Source organism: Narcine bancroftii, chromosome 3, assembly GCF_036971445.1.
Source record: "Narcine bancroftii isolate sNarBan1 chromosome 3, sNarBan1.hap1, whole genome shotgun sequence".
NCBI lineage: Eukaryota > Metazoa > Chordata > Chondrichthyes > Torpediniformes > Narcinidae > Narcine > Narcine bancroftii.
In genome coordinates, this window is record NC_091471.1 from 56,994,949 (window position 1) to 57,017,323 (window position 22,375).

The following is a 22,375-nucleotide window of genomic DNA, read 5'->3' on the forward strand; positions in this document are numbered from 1 at the left end:
CAAAACAAAAGTTGTTTTTAATCAACTTCAAACATGAAAATAGAATCAAACTTTAACTTAACTCTATTCTTAACTAACCTAAATAACCCCCTTCTAATTCTAAGTGCACGTGTATGTAATATGTGTGTGTATATTTAAGAAAAGTTCTTTGGGTCGACAAAGTGATAGACAACAGACTCGCCAAGGCAAATAGCGCCTTAGGAAGACTACACAAAAGAGTCTGGAAAAACAACAACTTGAAGAAACACACAAAGATCAGCGTGTACAGAGCCATTGTCATACCCACACTCTTGTTCGGCTCCAAATCATGGGTCCTCTACCGGCATCACCTACGGCTCCTAGAATGCTTCCGTCAGCGCTGTCTCCGCTCCATCCTCAACATTCATTGGAATGACTTCATCACCAACATCGAAGTACTCGAGCTGGCAGAGTCCGCAAGCATCGAATCCATGCTGCTAAAGACCCAACTGTGCTGGGTGGGTCACGTCTCCAGAATGGAGGACCATCGCCTTCCAAAGATCGTGTTCTATGGCGAGCTCTCAACTGGCCTCCGAGACAGAGGTGCACCAAAGAAGAGGTACAAGGACTGCCTAAAGAAAGCTCTTGGTGCCTGCCACATTGACCACCGGCAGTGGGCTGATATCGCCTCCAACCGTGCATCTTGGCACCTCACAGTTCGGCGGGCAGCAACCTCCTTTGAAGAAGACCGCAGAGCCCATCTCACTGACAAAAGACAAAGGAGGTAAAACCCAACACCCAACCCCAACCAACCAATTTTCCCTTGCAACCACTGCAACCATGCCTGCCTGTCACGCATCGGACTTGTCAGTCACCAACGAGCCTGCAGCAGACGTGGGCATACCCCTCCATAAATCTTCGTCCGCGAAGCCAAGCCAAAGAAAAAGAAATTTAAGAAAAGTTCTTTGGTTCACAGTTCAATCTCACTTTTCCTTCTTCCAAGTTCTCTGGTTGCAGCCAATCACCATACTGTGCACAAAATTTAACATATATAAATTTCACCAAGCTTGGTGCTTGAAAGGTAAATGTTTACTGCTCAGGAAGGTTCTTGTAGGGTTTGCAAAGATGTGTTGCTCCAGGATTTCCACAACTGAGGTACCACCACTAGTCATCTCAGGGTCTCGCTGATGAAACTTGCTCCATCAGGGTCTTCTAGATGGTAAACTCTTTCTTCAAACTACCACAGAGTTCTATTCCTTCCTCTATTTCAACAGAAACATCAGACAGATAGCACTTCCAGCCATCTACTGCTCTGGAACTTGCTTTCATCAGTTTCAAACAGTTTTCCCTGGATTGCACTTTTCAGTTACTTGTCAGTGTCTTACGCACTGACTGACTGACTGAGCTGTTAACTCAACTCTCTCTCTTTTCCAACTGAAACTCCAAAGAGAGCACGTGACTCATGTCTTGCAAACAACAACAATCTTTCCCCACCTTCTCCAGCAAACAACAGGAGTTCTTTCTTCTTCTCAAGTTGTTATCTCAGGAAAACAATCCAGAATTTACCTTTCTGTGAGCACTTTGCAGAAAGGGTACTGATAGACAGCATGACTCCAGCAAGACAATGGACAAGCATTTTATGATGTCAGTTAAATTTACACCTACTTGTGAAAGGTATCCAGATATCTTGCAATGTGAATTCTTCAGTCTTTCAAATAAGATTTGTTTTAAAATATGTATGTATGTGACCTACTCTAAATCTTATAAATTCTCCCCAAATATTAATAATGTTACAGCAGCAATGAGAAGGTGAAAATATGTGAACAGTCCAGCTAGTTGGTTGGTACAGATTTTCAGTACCCTACCAAGTATGCCGCCAGGGCCTCACGTCTTGCGAGGGTTCACTCTCTTGAATGATGTTCTGACATTGCCCTCAGTCACAGATATCACAGGGTCCTCAGGCTTTTCAGGGATTCTAGTAGGCACTGTTTGTTTCTTCTCAAAGTGGGCATAGAAGGTGTTAGCTCATTGGGTTATGAAGCATCACAGCCATCTATAGTGTTTGCCTTCACTTTGTAGGCTGTAATGGCCTGCCATAGCTGGCATGTATCTGTTTCTGTCTTTAGTTTCCTCTGGAATTACCACTTTGCTTCAGAGATGGCCTTCCATAGGATGTACCTGAACTTCTTGTAAAGATCCCAATCCTCGGTCTTAAATGCCTTTGTTCTCACTCTCAGCTGGTTGCTAATTTTCTGATTCACCAAGGGCTTCTGGCTGGAGAACACCCAGTATGTGCACATAGGCACACACTTGTCCAAGCAGGTTGTGATGAAGTTGGTGACACCTGTTGCCTATTCATTCAAGACTATGGATGAGTTCTTGAATATGCTCCAGAAGGCAAATGAGGGAATGGATTATTAACCCCAGAAAATCAACAGTCAGCCAATCTGTTTGCTAATAGTTTAGCTATTATCTTATAATCTGTGTTAAATAGAAATATTGGTCTATACGATGCTGGTGTTAATGAATCTTTCCCTGTCTTTGGTATTACTATAATTATTCCTGTTTTGCATGAATTTGTGTTTTTTCAATCTGGTTCATTACTTCCAGGAGAGGAGGAATTAATAAGTCTTTAAATGTTTTATAGAATTCTATTGGGAGTTCATCCTCTCCCGGCATTTTATTGTTCTGTATTTTTTTTAATATCTCCTGTATTTCTTCTATTTCAAATGGTTTTTTAAATTTATTTTGCTCCTCTGTTTGCCATTTCGGTAGTTCAATTTTAGTTAGAAACTCATCTATTTTGACTTCTTTCCCTTTGTTTTCAGTTTGATATAGTTGCTCATAGAATTCCCTGAAGTTTTTGTTGATCTCCGTTGGGTTATATGTAATTTGTTTGTCCTTTTTCCTTGATGCCAATACCATTCTTTTAGTTTGTTCTGTCTTAAGCTGTCATGCTAGTATTTTGTGCATTTTTTCTCCTAGCTCATAATACTTCTGTTTTGTCTTCATTATGTTCTTCTCCACCTTATGTTTGTAGTGTTTCATATTTTAATTTTTTGTCTGCCAATTCTCTTCTTTTATTTGTATCTTCCTTTATTGCTAATTATTTTTCTGAACTTGCTATTTCCCTTTCCAACTGTTCTATTTCCTGATTGTAGTCCTTCTTCATCTTAGTTACATAACTTATTATCTGCCCTTTGATGAACGCTTTCATTGCATTCCATAGTATAAACTTATCTTTCACTGATTCCGTATTTATTTCAAAGTACATTTTAATTTGTCGCTCAATGAATTCTCTGAAATTCTGTCCTTTAAGTAGCATGGAGTTTAATCTCCATCTATATGTTCTCGCTGGGATGTCCTCCAGCTCGATTGCCAATTACAGGGTGAGTGATCCGATAACAATCTAGCTTTATATTCCATTTTCCTAACTCTCCCTTGAATGTGGGCTGATAACAGGAACAGGTCTATCTTTGAGTATGTTTTAGGTCTACCCGAATAATATGAATATTCCTTTTCCTTTGGGTGTTGTTTCCTTGATATATCCAAAGGTTGCATTTCCTGCATTGATTTAATCATAAATTTGGTTACTTTGTTCTTTCTGTTAGTCTTTTGTCCAGTTTCATCCATCTTTGAGACCAAATTAAGGTTAAAATCCCCTCCTATTAGTATATTCCCTTGCGTATCTGCGATCTTCAAAAAGATATCTTGCATAAATTTTTGATCTTCTTCATTAGGTGCATATACATTGAGTAAATTCCAAAATTCTGAATATATTTGACACTTTATCATTACATACCTCCCTGCTGGATCTATTATTTCCCCTTTTATTTTGATTGGTACATTTTAATTTTTTAATATAGCTACTCCTCTGGCTTTTGAATTATATGATGCTGCTGTTACGTGCCCTATCCAATCACTCTTTAATTTCTTGTGTTCCACTTAGATGTGTTTCTTGCATAAATATATCATATTTTTCTTTCTTCAGTAAATTTAGCAGCTTCTTCCTTTTGATTTGGTTATATATTCCGTTAATATTTAAAGTCATACAGTTCAACATGGCCATTTCATACTTTGTTTATCTTTCATTTCCGTTTCCTCATCACCACCTTCCCTTCTTATCCATTTCTGTTTTCTTTTTTTTTGAACACCTTGTAAGACAACACTTCTAAAACATAAAATATTTCTATTATTCCCACATTTAAAATTCCCTTAACTCCAATAGTCCCTCCCCTCTCTGAATTGCCCTCTGTCCCTTGTCGGGCAACCACATCTCCCCTCTCCATTTGGATTGCGAACCCGCTCGCAAGCGTCAACTGATTTCGCAGTGACTGTTATTCTAGCCCCCCAGAAAAGATTTTAATCTTCACATATAACAAAGCTCACTCTCTGAATTCCCTCTTTACTTCCTTTCTTCCCTTTCTTTCCCTTCTTATTTATACTTTATTCTTCTTCTTTATATATAGCTTGTTATCATTTTTGTTCTTGTTACATCTCTTCATCTCTGTCTGTTTTGTAGGTGTTCTGCAAATTCTCGTGCTTTTTCCGGATCTGAGAAGTGTTTGCTTTGCTGCCCCGGGATAACTATTTTAACCACTGCTGGATATTTTAACATAAATTTATAACCTTTTTTCCATAGGGTCGATTTTGCTGAATTAAACTCCTTCCTCTTTTTCAGGAGTTCAAAACTTATGTCTGGGTAGAATTTTTTTTTTGACCTTTATATTCCAGTGGTTTTTTTATCTTCTCTTATTTTTTTCATTGCCTTCTCCAATATATTTTCTCTTGTCGTATATCTCAGGAATTTTACTAGAATGGATCTTGGTTTTTGTTGTGGTTGTGGTTTAGGGGACTAATGTTCTGTGTGCCCTTTCTATTTCCATTTCTTCCTGTAATTCTGGTCTTCCTAGGACCCTGGGGATCCATTCTTTTATAAATTCTTTCATATTTTTGCCTTCTTCATCTTCCTTAAGGCCCACTATCTTTATATTGTTTCTCCTATTATAATTTTCCATTATATCCATCTTCTGAGCTAACAGCTCCTGTGTTTCTTTAACTTTTTTTTTATCAGATTCTTCTAATTTCTTTTTTAAGTCATCTACCTCCATTTCTATGGCTGTTTCTCATTCTTCCACCTTGTCTACTCTTTTTCCTATTTCTGTCATGATCATTTCTAATCTATTCACTTTTTCTTCTGTACTTTTTATTCTTTTTATTTCACTGAACTCTTGTGACTGCCATTCTTTTAATGTTTCCATATATTCTTTAAAAAAAATATCCATGTACTTGCCCTTCCCTTCATCTTCCATTTTTCTGTGTTCTTCCTCTTCTTCTTCTGAGTCCACTCCAGGATCTGTGTCCTTTACCTCTGTCTCTTCTGGTTTTCTTGTTGGGTTGTTTGTTTTATTTTGTTGGGTATTTTTGGTCTTCTTATTTTTATTAGAGGTGTCTTTGTGTTGGTCGCCTTCCTCTGGATTGGTCATCTGTTGTTTCTTTGATTTACTTTTTTTATTCTCTTCCTTCTTGTTCCCGTTATTTTCTATGTTTTCCTGTTGGGAGCCTTGCTGTCGGGTTATTCTTGTCTGTTCAAGCTGTGGAGATCCACTCCTCAGCTGGTCCCCCCTCCTGTCATTGTTGTTTTTGTCATGTGCATCGCACATGTGCGAGGATTCGCGCATGCGCAGTTGCGCACTTCTGTTGGGCTCCGTGAGCCATCTTTGTAATTCTGTGTTCGGGGTTTCCACTGACCTCAGGGAGCGGGTTTCTGTCTCCACGGCGGGCCTCCTCGTACAGGTAAGGCCTTCACCTTTCTCCTCTGACGTCTTTCCTTCTTCTTTTCTTCCCGTTATTTTTGGTTTTTCTTTCTTTGGTGCCATTTTCTCCACACCTTTATTTTTAATTTGTTATGGTTTCTGTGTCTGTGGCTTTGCTTTTTCTTTACTTTTTTTTTCTTTTCTGGAGAGGGCTGGTATTTTCTTACCGGTCACTACTCCATCACGTGACTCCCTCCCACAATCACAATCACAGCGTTGATGCAAGTAATTAATCAACCAATAGCTAACAAGACCAATGTATTTCCTCTGTTCTAAACTAACCAAGAAGGTTGGCATATACCTTTAAACCGATCAGATGTTTCAAAGTAACATTCAGGATTAAATGCTCTGTACATGGTTTCCAAGAATTCTGTGATCCTTACTGAACAAAGCAGACATGCAAACACAACAAAATAGATATGTCAAGTATGGAGAAATAAACCTTCAGGATTTCAGAGGAAATTTCTTCAGCTTCAGTATGTAATTTACAATGAGTTTCTTCCTTGTCTCAAAACATATTAGGGTTGGATTTTGTCTTGGGAGAAGTTACAGCAATATAGATTCAGTTTTAAAATGAAGTCTGTCCTTGACATCTGAATGACAGGTGCATTTCTCAGGAACAATATAAATTGCATACTGCAGAAAAAAAATATAAACCATTTATTTGATCCACAAAGGTACATGAAATGGGGTGTAAACTGGAATGCAAAATTGCAAGGTTTATGGATTCATGTTTTCAGCTGTCAGATATGGTAACTGTAGCATTGGAAAAGAAGGAACTGAGTTCAGCACATAGTAGTTTCAAACAATTTGAAAATGGTTTCTGAAATGGCTAATTGGTGAAGAATCATTTGTCAGCAGCTGAGTCAGGACATCTGGTGTTACAAAACTGAGTGCCCTCAGGCAACAAAAGAAATGGTATTTTACAAGAAAATGGTGGAATGTAGAGCAACAATGGCAAGATCAATGATAAATGATGTTTTGAAGTTAAAATGCATCTAGAAGTTGAACAATTTACAGAAACTTCAGAGAGACCGCGCAACTTGTAATTGAAAGAAGCGGAAGCACTATGATTCACGTAGTTTGTGAATGTCAAAGCCAGTAATTTCCTCTTCAACAATGAAATCATCAAAACCAAAAGAGTATATTCTTTATGGATTTTTGCACTGATAACTTTGGTTTTATAGGTAGATGTTGTATTTTAACTGTGGAAATGTGACAATTATAGCTATCTTCTGGGCTCAATAATGTTAATTGGTCCCTTAAGCAGTAAAAGCAATTACTTTTGTAGAAGTTGAATCTTACTGCCCTCGATTTATTGTGCAGTAATGGGAACCAGACGGACAACAATGAAGTTCCTTTGTGACCTGCTTTACAAAAAAATGCTTGTAAATTCTCCTTTCATGCCTCTAAAGAGGGAAGTTAGTATTAGGTGAAGAAAAGCTTGTTAGAAATTATAAGGTCTTTTATTCCTCAACAGAATATCACATTGATTTGAGTCACTTGATCCACTCAGTATATCACCTATCTGTATATGATTTCCAAAATAAAGGGAATACAAGCACTGGTTCAATCTGTGGGTCACCTAAACTGGCTATGAAAAACAAAAATATCTTGTATCACCATCAATGAGAGTAATTTGAAACTAAATGTCTTTAGATGCTGGAGATCTGAAATGTTCACTCAGGTATGATCTCTGCTGAGAGAAACAGTCAATATTTAAATCAATCATTTTTATTGCTAAATGCATGATTTCATAACCTTGATATCTGTATTCCTGCTTTTAAAAGCCTCAGTCGCATGGTGACGTCAAAAAGCACAAAGACACTCAGTGTCTCTCTGAGCATTGATCTAGTTGAAGAGCCGATGTTTGGTCACGTGTCTGAGGGAAACAAGTTCTCTCCAGCTTTGCAATTATCCTTCATCAAAACATTTGACAGAATGTTACATTTTGTTAAAAGCTAAACACAATCTAACATCTACTATGGCCGAGTTGTGTTCATGAAAATAGCACACAAAGTATCAACAGCCATGACAATAGAATTTAATTAGTCCCAACAGTGACATGAAGAGGAAAACAGAAAATCCTTTATCCAGAATAGTCAGTCATAGAGACACAGAGCAGACCCTTTGACCCAACTTGTTCATGCCAAACCTTACTTATCCTAGTATGCATGTAAAGTTCTTTTGCATGTGCAATTTTATTACTACCTCTGGTAGCTTGTTCAATATACCCCCACCCTCTGTATGAAAAAGGTGTTTCCCCTGTTCTTTTTAAATCATTTCCCACGGTACATTAAATCTATGTCCTCAACTTTCAGATTCTCCTACCAGCAGAAAAAAAATAGGACTATCTACTTTTTCTATGGCCCTCGTGATTTTATAGCATTTCATATGTTTCCCCATTTGCCTCAAACTCAGGGAGAAAAGTCCCAGGCCATCCAGCCTCAAGCCTGTCAGTCTAAGTTACATACGTGTGACATTTTTTCTGAACCCTTTCCTGCTTAATGATACATTTCCCACAGCTAGATAACCAAACCAGCACACAATACTCCAAATGCAGTGCCCCCAATGTTTTGTACAGTTGCTTCTGTATTCAATAATAATTGATGTGATCACCCTGTCCACCTGCATCACCACTTACATAAAACTGCATGCTTTTATTTCCAAGTTTCCTTGTTCTAGCACACACGCTGGGTCTGTAAGTCATCGTAGCAGAATTTGGGCTATTCAGCATATCAAGTCTGCTTCACCATTCAAATCATAGCTGATATATTTTTTCCTTTCAACTCCATTCTTATATCTACTGCCTGTAACATTTTATACCCTCTCGAATCATAAACCTATTAAGCTCTGCTTTAAGTATATCCAATGATGGCTTCCATAGGAAGTAACAAATTCCATAAATACACCACCCTTTGGCTGAAGAAACCGCCTCATCTTTTTTAAAGGGACATACTTTTATTCTGAGTCTTTGTCCTCTGGTTGTTGGCTCTTGTATGAATAGAAATATCTTCTCCATGTCCATCCAATCCAATCCTTTCAATATCACTGGCCAATGAAGATTATGCTTCCTGAACACTTTTGGGTGTATTTTAATGATCACGAGAATCATCTTAAAATTTTCCTATTACTTAGCATTTTTTAGATATAACCTATTTTTATTATTTCCAGTCATATTTCAAGTCTACTTCAAGCATTCAAAACCATTTTCAGCATTCGCACTTGGTCTTCTTCCCTGTTAATCCTGGTGCTGTCAGTGATGAACATGGTGAAAGGTTTCACCTGGAAATTGTGACCAAATGAGAGGCATTGGATGCTGAGTACAAATGAAAAACAGCAACAAAACACCTTAGGTCAGTTGAACTAACGCAATGTATTAACATTATTATGCAATTAAACAAGCTAAATTCAATAGTAGCTAATTTAATGTTTCTCCAATCTCCTATCTGATACAGCAAACCTGGAATTATCTTGGCTTGAATTTGTCTATTGTAATCTCCATTTATTTTTCAGGAAAGAAAATATTTTGAAAAAATCGTTGTCCAGTGTATTCAGTATGTTTTGATAAGATCCTGCTAATCCTTCTAAACCAGTGGTTCTCAATTCTTTTCTTTCCACTCTCATCCAACTTTAAGCATTCCCTATGTCAAAGGTGTTTTGTGATTAGTAAGGGATTGCTTAAGGTGGTATGTGAGTGGAAAGAAAAAGATTGAGAACCACTCATCTAAACTCCTGCAAGTACAGGCTCAGAGTCATGGCACATCCCTCTAATGTTAACCCTCTCATCTCTGCGATTATTTTCTTAAACCTTTTCTGGGTTCTCTCCAAAGCCAGCACATCCTTCCTTACATATGGGGCCCAAAAGAGCTTACAATACCCTAAATATTGACTGACCAATGTTTTGTAACATTTTAACATTTTTTGCCTTTATCTTCTGGTCCTCTTGAAATGAATGCTAGCATTGCATTTGCTTTCCTTATTCTGATTCAACCTGCAAGTTAACCTTTAGGATATCTTACACTAAGTCTTCCAAGTTCCAGATTTCCTTTCACATTTGGAAAATAGTCTACTTATTTATTTCTTCAACTAAAGTGCATGACCAAAAACTTCCTTACTCTATTTCATTTGCCAATTATCCCAACCTGTCCAAGCCTCTCTGTAGACTGCTTACTTTCTCAATACTACCTGCCTCTCCACCTATTTTCATATCATCTGCAAACTTGGTCACAAAGCCCTCAATTTTGTCACCCAAGTCATTTACATACAGTGTGAAAAATAGTGAAACCAACACCGAGCCCTGCAGAACACCAGTTACCAGCAGCCAGCCTAACCCCTGCAGAACACTAGTTGATTCCAGCCACCAGCCAGAAAAGGCCCCATTTATTCCCACTCTTTGGCTCTGTCATTCAGCCAATTTTCTACAAGTACTCCCCAACATGTGACCCACGCAACTTAAGTCCGTCCACACATACGACCAAATTTCTTTTTAAAAAAATAACGAAATTTTTTAAAAAAAATGTGTTTATTTTATATTTGACAAACTATAACGGGGATACAGGGAACATAAGAGCCAAAATGTGCATACTTACCTTGTTAGTTAGTGTCCCAGGGTCTATAGGATGGGTGCAGCCATCTTAATTCCTCTGCACATGCACGGGTCTTAGAGCGGTGTATACATGGTGGGTTCACGTATTGGAGCTCAATCGACATATATGGTAAAGTTAAGGGCATTAATTCAATATCATTAGGGCACTTAACAATCATGCATTTGCCAACCGAACTCCAATATGCAAACCCATCACACATGTGCCTACCGAACACTCGTGCATGTGGACTAGAATCAGGATGCTTACTGACACCAGGACGCTGACTAACAAGTTAAGTACGCAATTCAAACATACGCCCATTATGAGATATGACCAGTTGTCCAGAATGAAGCACAGATGTATGTCATGAAGTACCTGTATTCATTTGGTACCTTTCCCATCATAACATGGACTCCTATCTCATTCAGCATCCTCATGTACGTCACCTTGTCAAAGGTTTTCTGAAAATACAAGTATACTACATCCACTAACTTTCCTTTGTCTGTCCTGCTAATTACCTCCTAAAATAACTATAACAGATTTATTAGGCAATTTCTCTCCTGAAGGAAATTATGAAACCTCATCCATATTAATGGACTCTTGAATCTTGCCTGTCACTGAAATTAGTGAAACACAAAAGTCTGCAGATGCTGTGACTACAGTAAAAACACAAAAAATGCTGGAAAAACTCAGCAGGTCTCACAGGGTCCATTGGAGGTCAAGATATTACTGACGTTTCAGACCTGAACCTATATTCAAGGTATGATAACCATTGAAGTTAGGCTAACCAGCATAGAGCTTCCTGTGATTTGCCTCTCTCCCTTCCTAAAGACTGAAGTGACATTTGAGATTTTCCATTGCTCTGGAATCATTCCTGACACTGATGACTAGTTCACTTGTAGACAGCTTGTGAGAATGTGCTTTTGTCACAATGTACCTCTCATAAGACGATCAGATAATAGATTATGGGCGCAGAAGTTATCTATTCAACCTGTCAAGTCTGCTCCATCATTCTATCATGAGCTGATCCATTCTCCCACTCAGTTCCACTCCCCTCCCTTCTCCCCATAACCTTTGATGCCCTTACTTTTAAGATATCTATCAATCTCTGCACCTAATGGCCTGGCCTCCACAATCATCCTTGGTTGTAAATTCCAGAGTTCACCGCTCTCTGGCTAAAGAAATTCTGTCCTGACCTTATTCTTACATATCAATGATTATGTTGTAAAAAAAAAATCACTTCCTATTTGTATATAGTTTTCTTCTTTTTTCTTGCTTTTTTCTCTATAAGTGTAAACCTCAGATAAATATTGCATGGAAAAATATAGCAACTATGAATATATGAGATATATATATAATATATTTTGGAAACATTTAAACTTCAATTAAAAAGAAATAAATAAAGAGATTCCTACATATCTCTGTTTTAAATGGAAGTCATTCAGACCTGAGGTTGTGCCCTCTTGCCCTTGAACCCCTGACCTTGACTCCCCAAACAACTTTGCCACATTTACTCTGTCCAAGCCTTACATTCAAAATGCTTTCATGAGGACCCTCTCATTCTTCTAAACTCCAAGGAGTACAGGGCAAGAGCCATTAAATGTTCTTCATATGCCAATATCTTCATTCCCAAAAACTTTTATGTGAATCTCTGAACCCTCTCCACATCCTTTCTTAAATAAGGAGCCCAAATTGTACCCCATACTCCAAGTGACCCTCATCAGTGCCTTATAAAGCTTCAAGATCACATCCCTGCTCTAATATCCTATTATTCCTCTAGATATGAATGACAACATTGCATTCATGTTCTCCACCACTCACTAAAGGTAAACCTTTAGGGTGTCCTGCATGAAGAGTCCCAAGTCCATTTGCACCTCTGAATTTTGAATTTTCTCCCAATCCGAATAACATTCTGTCCTTTCATTCCTTCTACACTTTCTAATATTATATTTCATTCACCATTTTTCTCCCATTCTCCTAATCTACATAAGCCTTTGTGTTTCAACCTCACTACCTGTCCCTCCACCTACCTATGTACCATCTGTAAACTTATCCACAAAGCCATTTAGTCAGAAATCCAAATCTTTAACATACAAAGTAAAAAGAAGTGGCCCCTTCAAGAGCTACAGGCCATCTTTAAGATGGTCAGGCTATATAGACCAATATCTCTGCTAAACACAGATTATAAGATAATAGCTAAACTATTAGCGAACAGATTAGCAGAACAGGTACCGAAAATGGTAAATTTAGACCAAACTGGATTTATCAAAAAAAGACGCACAACAGATAATATTTGTAAATTTATTAACTTAATTCATGCAGTAGAAGGAAATAAAGCACCGGCAGTAGCAGTTGCTTTAGACGCAGAGAAGGCCTTCGACAGAGTAGAATGGAATTACTTGTTCAAAGTATTGCAAAAATTCAGTTTACCGGAGAAGTTTATTAATTGGATTAAAGCATTATATAAGGGACCGTTAGCGAAAGTGACAGTAAATGGACATGTATCAAAGCAATTTAACTTAAGCAGGTCAACGCGGCAGGGATGCCCACTATCACCATTATTGTTTGCGCTAGCTATAGAACCACTAGCAGAATCGATAAGAAGAGATAATAATATAAAAGGAATAAAAATAAAAGACAGGGAATATAAAATCAGTCTGTTTGCGGATGATGTGATAGTGTACTTAACAGAACCAGAACTATCAATAAAAGAACTATATAAGAAATTGAAGGAATATGGAGAAGTGTCGGGATACAAGATAAACGTAAATAAAAGTGAAGCAATGCCTATGAATAACGCGGATTTCTCAAAATTTAAGGAGGAATCCCCATTCAGATGGCAAACGCAGGCAATAAGATACCTAGGTGTGCAAATAAACAAAAATCTAGGCCAATTATATAAACTCAATTACAATCCACTAATGAAAAAATTACAGGACGATTTAGAGCATTGGAAAGAGCTACCACTAACACTGATAGGAAGGATAAACTGTATTAAAATGAACATTTTTCCAAGGATACTATACTTATTTCAGGCATTGCCAATACAACTGACAGAAAAATTCTTCAAAGAGTTAAAGAAAATAATAAGGAGATTTTTATGGAGAGGGGGGAAACCGAGGATAGCACTAGACAAATTAACAGAATGGTATAAACAAGGAGGCTTACAATTGCCAAACTTCAAAAATTATTATAGAGCCGCACAATTAAGGTACCTATCAGATTTTTATCAAACAAGGGAAAAACCAGACTGGACGAGACTAGAATTAGATAAAATAGGGGAAAAGATACCTGAACACATATTATATAAATGGGACGAAAAATTGGTACAACATAGAACTTCTCCAGTATTACACCATCTCCTCAATATATGGAAGAAGATTCATGTAGAAAGAAATAAAATAAATTACCAAATACCAAAACTAATATTGACGCAAAATAAGCTACTCCCTTTTACAATAGACAACCTTGCCTTTAGAAAATGGGAAAAAAAAGGGATTAAAAGAATAGAAAATTGTTTTTCAGGAAGTAGATTCTTATCCTTTGAACAAATGAGAGATAAGTACAATATAACGGGAGATACAGCGCTGGCATATTACCAACTGAGATCCTACTTGAAAGATAAATTAGGAAGCAACTTGAGTTTACCAGAGGGAAGTAACCTTGAATATGTGATTACAGATACAATGTTAATCAAAAGATTTATAAAAAATATGTATATTAAACTGCAAGAAAAGGAAAATGAGGAAACAAATGGTAAAACTAAACAAAAATGGGAACAAGATTTAAATATAAAGATAAAAAAGGAAACATGGGAGAAGTTATGCTCTGGAACGATGAGAAATACAATAAATACGAGGCTGCGTATGATACAATATAATTGGTTACACAGACTATACATTACACCGCAAAAGTTAAATAAATGGGACCCAACAGTATCTGATAGATGTTTTCGATGTAAAAAAGAAAGGGGAACAACAATTCATGCAATCTGGACATGTGAGAGAGTAGAAAAATTTTGGGATGATCTCAATCAGATATTAAATAAAATAACAGAAAACAATATACCAAAGAATCCAGAGATCTTTCTCCTAAGTAACATAAAAAATAAAGAATTTGGAATTGACTTGGAGGATGCACAAAAAAGATTTGTTAAGATAGCCCTAGCTGTAGCAAAAAAATGTATTATGTCAACCTGGAAATTGGAAGATAATTTGAAAATACAACAATGGTATATAGAAATGAATAAATGTATTCCATTAGAAAAAATAACATATAGTTTAAGAAATAATATTGAAATATTCGAACAAGTATGGGAGCCTTACATTAAATACAATAGCGAAAACCTACCGGGAACAAACATTACCTAAGTTGATGGAAGGAGAAGAAAAGAAAAGAATGGACTCAGTAGAATTTCTGGTGTATTTTTGTTGAATGACAACATTGTCTAATTGAATTAATGCAACCTAGATTGTATAACTAAAATGGATGAGAGGGGGGGGGATGGGGGGGTGGCTTGGGAGGAGAGAGGGGGGAGGGAGAAAAAGTCACTGTAAATGTGTGGAAAAGAAAAAGTGTATATCATGGCTATTGTGATTTATGGTGTGAAAAATAAAAAATTAAAAAAAAAAAAAAAAAAAAAAAAAAAAAGATGGTCAGGCTAATGATAACTATCAGTCCTTCACAAAAAAAGTGGTCTCCTGCTGATGTATGCAGCTGTGGAACAGCACATGCTAGAATCATGGAAATGAGCAGGCATGATAACATTGGCATGCTGTCCATACATGAATCAATAAGCACAAACTTATCATTTAACTCTATTCATTCATCCTTTTGTTCATCTTCAGGAGCTGTTCAGTGGGATTCCTTCTCATCACTTTTTTTAAATATTACCATTGTCCTTCAAATTTAGTTGTACATTTTGCTTGGATAATATTTAGAGGAAAACTGCATTTCGAGGAATGATTAACAGATGCAGGTGTTAGTAACAGTCCCTAGATTGTAAAAGAACAGTAAAATATATATGGACACAATGGTGAATATTGGTATATACTTTAATATTAGTGTAATTAAAATCAGAACTAATCTCAGGTTTCTGCTGCTGGGCATGTGTAATCACCTCACTCATGGTGGATCTGAGACAATCACGGAAGCCAGGTGGTCCATTTGATGTAGAGCTTACTTGAAATATAATTAAGAGCTTATTCTTCAATGTTGAGAAATAATCAAAAAATTCTATTTTCGGATTGGATGACGGTTGATTTGTTGCAGGTCTACGTTTCACAATGCCAAACACAATTAAAACATAAGTTTATCTAACATCTTAATGCAGACAAGTCTGAGGTGGTGCATTTTGGAAGAACAAACCAAGGTAGGGTAAACACAATAAATGGTAAGGCACTGAGGAGTACAATGGAGGAGAGGAATCTCTGAAAGTGGTGCCACATGTAGATAGGGTCTTAAAGAGAGCTTTTAGCATATTGGCCTTCATAAGTATTGAGTATAGGAGTTGGGATGTTATAGTAAAGTTGTATAAGACATTGCTGAGTCCACATTCGGAACATTTTGTTCAGTTTTGGTCACCTAACTACAGGAAAGATACCATTAACATTGAAAGAGTGCGGAGAAGAATTATTAGGATGTTGCCAAAATTTGAGGAACTGAATTACAGTGAAAGGTTAAACAGGTTAGGGTTATATACCCTGGAGTATTGAAGAATGAGGGGAGATTTGATATAGGTATTCAAAATGATAATGGATGCAGATAGAGAAAATGCATGTAGGCTTTTTTCCACCGAGGGTAGGTGCAAACAAGGGAATATGGGATAAGGGTATAAGGGGAAAAGTTTAGGGGGAACATTCAGGGGAATTTCTTCACACAGAAAGCGATTGAAATGAGCTTCCAGCTGAAATGGTGAATGCAGGCTCAATTTCGACAAAATTAAGAAAAATTTGGACAAGTACATGATTGAGAAGGATCCACTTCAAATTAAACACTGAATTAGAGATGGCAACAATTGAACTAGTGTTGTAAAACTTCATTCAATTAGTAGCTGAGTTGACATTTATGTAATTAGACCATAGTAGTTTTTATCCCATGATAAACAAATCAAAAATTCAAGGTCCTCCGAGAATAGAAGAATGAGGGGAGATTTGATAGATGTTTACAAAATTATGAGGTCTATAGACAGAGTAAATGTGAGTAGGCTGCTTCCACTTAGATTAGGAGAGATAAGTATGAGAGGACATGGCTTTAGGGTGAGGGGGAAAGATTTAGGGGGAACATTAGGGAGAAACTTCTTGGTGGGAGCGTGGAATGAGCTGCCATCTGATGTGGTAAATGCAGACTCACTCTTAAGTTTTAAGAATAAATTGGATAGATACATGGATGGGAGTGGTCTGGAGGGTAATGAAATGGGTACAGGACAGTGGGACAAGCAGAAAGATGTTTTGGCACAGACTAGAAGGGTCAAATGGCCTGTTTGCTTTGCTGTAGTGTTCTATGGTTCTATGGTCAGAAATTTAAGGAGAGAAGGGGAAAAGTAACTTTTTTTTTCACAAAGCAGGAGGTAGGTATGCAAACTTTGCTGCCAGAGGAAGTGGTAGAGGCAGGTACAATTGCAGTTTAAAAGACATTGGGACAGCTACATAGAAAGGAACAATTTAGAGGGATATGAGCCAAATGGACTGAACTCAGGGAGACAACTTGGTAAATGAGGACAATTGGGCCAAAGTGACTGTTTGAGCACTGTAAAACTTCATCATTTCCTGAAACTACTGATATTGAAAATATTCCGCTTTCGTAGTTGCAGTTCAATTTTAAAAAAAAATAACATATTTGATACTCTTGATGAGGCTTAAAATCACATTCCAGGACTTGCACAACTTGCTTGAAAGGATTTACAAATTGCAAGTGAAATTGCATTTGTGGAGAATTGGGACATGTGTCCCAATCCATCCAGACAGAGGAGAGAGGGAGTTGGAGGTGGGTCGAGTGTGTCGTGTTGGTAAGTAGATTTTAGAAGAATTTAAAAAGGGTGAGGGGTCAGGTCTTTGGCCTTTCCAATTGATAGGTAATTGAGTTAATTGGCAAGGACCAATAAAGGGTGAGTTAGGTAAAGGAGGAGCGTAGTGAAGGAATGGGACTTCAAGGCTTTGGCTCGAGAGGCTATGGCAAACAAAAGCTGAGGAAGTGCTCCTAGTGAGGTAAGGTTGGTATGTTTATTTTAATTAATCTAATTTAATTTAAGAGTAGGTTATGGAGCCAGTTGGGGTAGTTCTGTGCTCTGATTGCAGGATGTGGGAGGCCAGGGACAGCACAAATATTCCTGATGACTGCACCTGCAAAAGATGCATCCAGATTCAAATCCTAGAAGATCACGTTAAGGATCTGGAGTTGCAGCTGGATGAGCTTCAGATCATAAGGGAGTCAGAGGCAATGATAGATAGGATTTGTAGGGAGACAGTCATCCCAGACATACAGGAGTCAGCTAACTGGGTAACTGTGAGGAAAGGGTAGTGGGAGACACAGACAGTGCAGAGTACCCCAGGGGCCATTCCCCTCAATAATTAGTATACTGTTTTAAATAATTTTGGGGGGAATAACCTACCAGGGACAAATCATGGTAGTCAGATCTCTGGCATGAGGGCTGGCCCCTTGGTTCAGAAAGGAAGGGGGAAAAGAGGAGAGTTCTTAAAATTGGGGACTTGGTTGTTAGGGGAGCAGGTAGGAGGTTTGCTGGATGAGATTGGGGCTCCTGGTTGGTATATTGCATCCCAGGTGCCAGGATCAGGGATGTCTCTGATCAAATACACAGCATTCTGGAGAGAAAGGATGTCGAAGTCCACGTGGGGTCCAATGACAGATAGAAGTGGAGATGAGGTCCTGAAGAAAGGATATATGGAGTTAGGAAAGAAGTTGAAAAACAGAACCTCAAGAGTGATGCTCTAAATTGCATGTACTGTTGTTCCCATTTCCTTCTTACAGCAAAAACATCTATCTGATAATGTTGGATCCCATTTTTTTAACTTTTGGGGTGTGATATATAACCTGTGTAACCAATTATACTGTATCATACGTAACCTTGTGTTTATTATATTCTTCATAGTTCCAGAGCATAACTTTTCCCATGTTTCATTTTTTTATCTTTATGTTTAAATCTTTTTCCCATTTTTGTTTGGGTTTTGTTGGAATCTAGGGGTTAAAACATTATGAAATAAATGATTAATCAATAAGTTTATTTGTACTGCATGAGTCAGGGAAAGAGGAATGTGGCTAAGTGGCTGTCACAGCATGGAGCAAAGTTGGCTGAACAGAAATTGGCCGCTCCCAAGATACAGGGAGAGGATATGCATAAAACGATTTAGGAGGAATGCTCAACTGAAGGAGGTGGGAAGTAGCACCAGGAGACACAGGCCAGATCAGAACAAAGAATGGCCCGCAAGAATCAAAGGGAATGGAAAACCAGTCTAGGAGGAAGATTAAGGCACGAGGAGGTGTTAAAGAGAACAGCAGAAATTGGCCAGACAGGGACCAAATGGTGATTAGAAATATCTGGGGATGAATTAATTTCAGATCTAAACAACAGGATAGTCTGGCCTGGAGGATTAACATGGGAAGGCTACACCCCATAAATCTGCAAAACAGGAGATGACTTGTGATAACCCTTATGCAAAAAGATCTAGCAGGGAAAACAACTTTTGTTCTGTGTGATAAGATTGACCTATATAAACTGTGCCAACTGGACAATAGGGGTCAGTCTCGGGGAGTAGCTCACTGGCAGGTGACCTATGAACTAACAGACTGACCCAGAGCTCTGATAAGTTTTATTCTTGTGCTGTGCTGTGCTGTGTGGTGTAATAAACTGACTGTTGAACCGAATACCTTCTCCTATCACTTCATTCAACGAACGCGCTGGACTCAGCTCACACATAGACTAAATTAAGAGTAAATAAATTAAAGCCAGAGTCCAACAGTTTATAGTTTATTTCATCATTTTCCTTCTCTTGCAGCTTGATGTACATGTTTGTTATAAATCTTTTTTATTATCATTGTTTCTGTAATCACATTTTCAAAGCTGCTTCCTTCTGGTAATCTCAGTCTGCTTCCCAATTTGTCCTTTAAGTAAGCTTTCAGTTGATGGTATCCAAACATTGTATCATGAGTTATTCCATATTTGTACTTCATTTGTTCAAATGTTAATAAATTATTTCCCAAAAAACAATTTTCTATTCTGTGAGAAAGTGAAAAAGTTTTGGGAAGATTAAATCAGGTATTACGTAAAATCACAAAAGCAACATACCAAAAAAATCCAGAGATCTTTCTTCTAAGTAAAATAAGAATTAAAGAATTAGGCCTCAAACTGGATGAAGTGCAAAAAGATTTATTATGATAGCCTTAGCTGTAGCAAAAAAATGTATAATGTCAACTTGGAAATCAGAAGAGAGCCTGAGAGTACAGCAATGGTACATGGAAATGAATAAATGTATTCCATTGGAAAAAATAACATATAATTTAAAAAATAAAGTCACATTATTTGAAAAAAATTTGGCAACTGTACATGGAACATAACAGAGAGGGCCTACTGCAGATCTCCACCCTCTAAGAATGAGAAGAAGACAAAATGAACTGACCCAGTGTGTAAAAGTAGATGACACAATTTTCTTGTTTATTTTTATTGTGTGATGACATTGTTTAATGGTTTTATTGTATTGTATATGTTGAACCTTTAATGGGTTGAGAGGGGGATGGGCAGGGGGGAGGGAAGGTAAGAGGGAAAAAAGGGGAGAAAATGCCACTGTGCATAGTTAACAGGGAAATGTTTGTATGTATTTTGATTGATATTGTTCACAGTGTGAAATTTTTTTTTAAATTAAAAGAGTGATGCTCTAAGGATTGCTGCCTGTATCACACACTAGAGAGGATAAGAATAGGAAAATGTGGAGGAGGAATGCGTGGCTAAAGAGTTGGTGCAGGGGACAGGGGTTCACATACGTGAATCATTAGGATCTCTTCTGGGGAAGGTCTGACCTGCACAAAATGGACCAATATCCTGGCAGGCAGGTTTGCTAGAGCTGTTGGGGAGAATTTAAATTAGACTGGCAGGGGTGGGGGGTGTGAATCAGACTGAATGTGCAGAGATTAGGGCTGAAGAACACATAGATTTGAAGGGGGAGAGGAACCAGAATGTTAAAGTTAATGAAGGGGAGGAGGGTTGGTAAATTTAGATGGCAATCAAAGGAGAGTGAAGGGGACATTCTCTCAAGTGTATATATTTCAATGCAAGGAGCATTGTAAGAAAGGTGGATGAACTTAGAGCATGGAAATATGATATTTCAGCCATCAGTGAAACTTGGTTGCAGGAGGGGTATGATTGGCAGCTAACAATTCTAGGATTTTGTTGTTTTAGGTATGATAGAACAGGAGTCACATTGCTTGTTAGAGAAAACATTTACAGTGGTGCTATGGCAGGATACATTGGAAGGCTCATCCAGTGAGGATATTTGGGTGGAATTGAGGAATGGGAAAGGCATGAGAAAACTAATGGTGTGTATTATAGACCCCTAATGGGCTGAGGGAATTAGAGGACCAAATTTGTAAGGAGATAGCATATATGTGTAATAAACATAAGGTGGTAATTATAGGAGATTTTAACTTTCCACCCATTAAGTGGGGCGTCCATACTGTAAAAGGGCTGGATGGATTGAAATTTGTCAGATGTGTTCAGAAAACTTTTCTAACTCAATACATAGAAGAACTGACTCGAGAGGGGGCAGTATTGGATCTTCTATTAGGGAAGGAGATGGGTTAAGTGACAGAGCTTCATGTTGGGGAACACTTTAGGTCTAGTGATCATAATACTATTAGTTTTACATTAATAATGGAGAAGGATAGAGCTGGGCCTAAGGTTGAGGTTCTTGATTGAAATAAGGCAAATTTTGAGGAGATGCAAAAAGGATTTAGAGGGTGTGGATTGGGATAATTTATTTTCAGGGAAGGATAGAACAGATAAATGGAATATATTCAAAGGGGAAAATTTGAGAGTACAGAGTTAGTATGGCTCTGTGAGGATTAAAGGAAAGGTTAGAAAATATAGGGAGCTTTGGTTTTCAAAGGATATTGGCAATTTGGTTCAGAGGAAGAGAGATGTGGTCAACAGGTATCAACATCAGGGAATAAATGAGGTGCTTGAAGAATGTAAAGAATGTTAAAAATACCTTAAGAAATAAATTAGAAAGGCTAAAAAGAAATATGAGGCTGCTTTGTCAAGCAAGGTCAAATAAATCCAAAGGATTCCTACAGGTACATTAAAAGTAAAATAATAGTTTGGGATAAAATTGGGCCCCTTGAGGATCAGAGGGGTATATGTGAGATGCCAGAAGAAATGGGGGAAATTTTAAATGATTCTTTTTTTAGGTGACGTAAGGAAATCTGGTAGTGAGGTCATGGATAATATACAGATTAATGAGTAGGTAGTATTGGCTATTTTAAAGAGAATAAAGGTGGATAAATCTCCAGGTTCTGACAAGATATTCCCTAGGACCCTGAGGAAGGTTAGTGGACAAATAGTGGGGGCTCTGCAAAATATTTGCTATGTCACTGGTCACAGAGGAGGTGTCAGAGGGTGGAGAGTGACTCATGTTGTTCCATTGTTTAAGAAAGGCTCCAAAAGTAAACCTAATAGTTATAGGCCTGTGAGTCTGATGTTGGCCATAGGTAAATAAATTGGAAATGTTCTTAGAGATGGTATATATAATTATTTGGAAAGACAGGTATTGATTAGGAGTAATCAACACAGTTTTATATGTGGTAGATCATGTTTAACAAATCTTATAGAGTTTCTCATGGAGGTTACTAAGAAGGATGATGAGGGGAAGGCTGTGGATGTTGTCTATATGGACTTTAGAAAGGCCTTTGACAAGGTTCCACATAAGAGGTTAGTTAGAAAGGTTCAAGCATAAGGTATAAATGATGAAGTAGTGAAAATGATTCAACAATGGTTAGATGGGAGAT

The 22,375-nt window shown here is 37.7% G+C and overlaps 1 long non-coding RNA gene across 3 annotated transcripts in view; it reads left to right on the top strand.

Moving 5' to 3' along the window:
- LOC138757191 (uncharacterized) overlaps window positions 1–22,375 on the top strand; it is a 131,168-nt gene that overhangs the window by 102,103 nt on the left and 6,690 nt on the right. For 2 of the 3 annotated variants that reach the window (XR_011353415.1, XR_011353416.1), the window contains one exon: window positions 8,949–9,130. The exons of the other annotated variant lie outside the window; for it this stretch is intronic. This is a non-coding gene — a long non-coding RNA (uncharacterized lncRNA). The remainder of the gene's footprint in view (window positions 1–8,948; window positions 9,131–22,375) is intronic. 3 annotated transcript variants of the gene reach the window in all.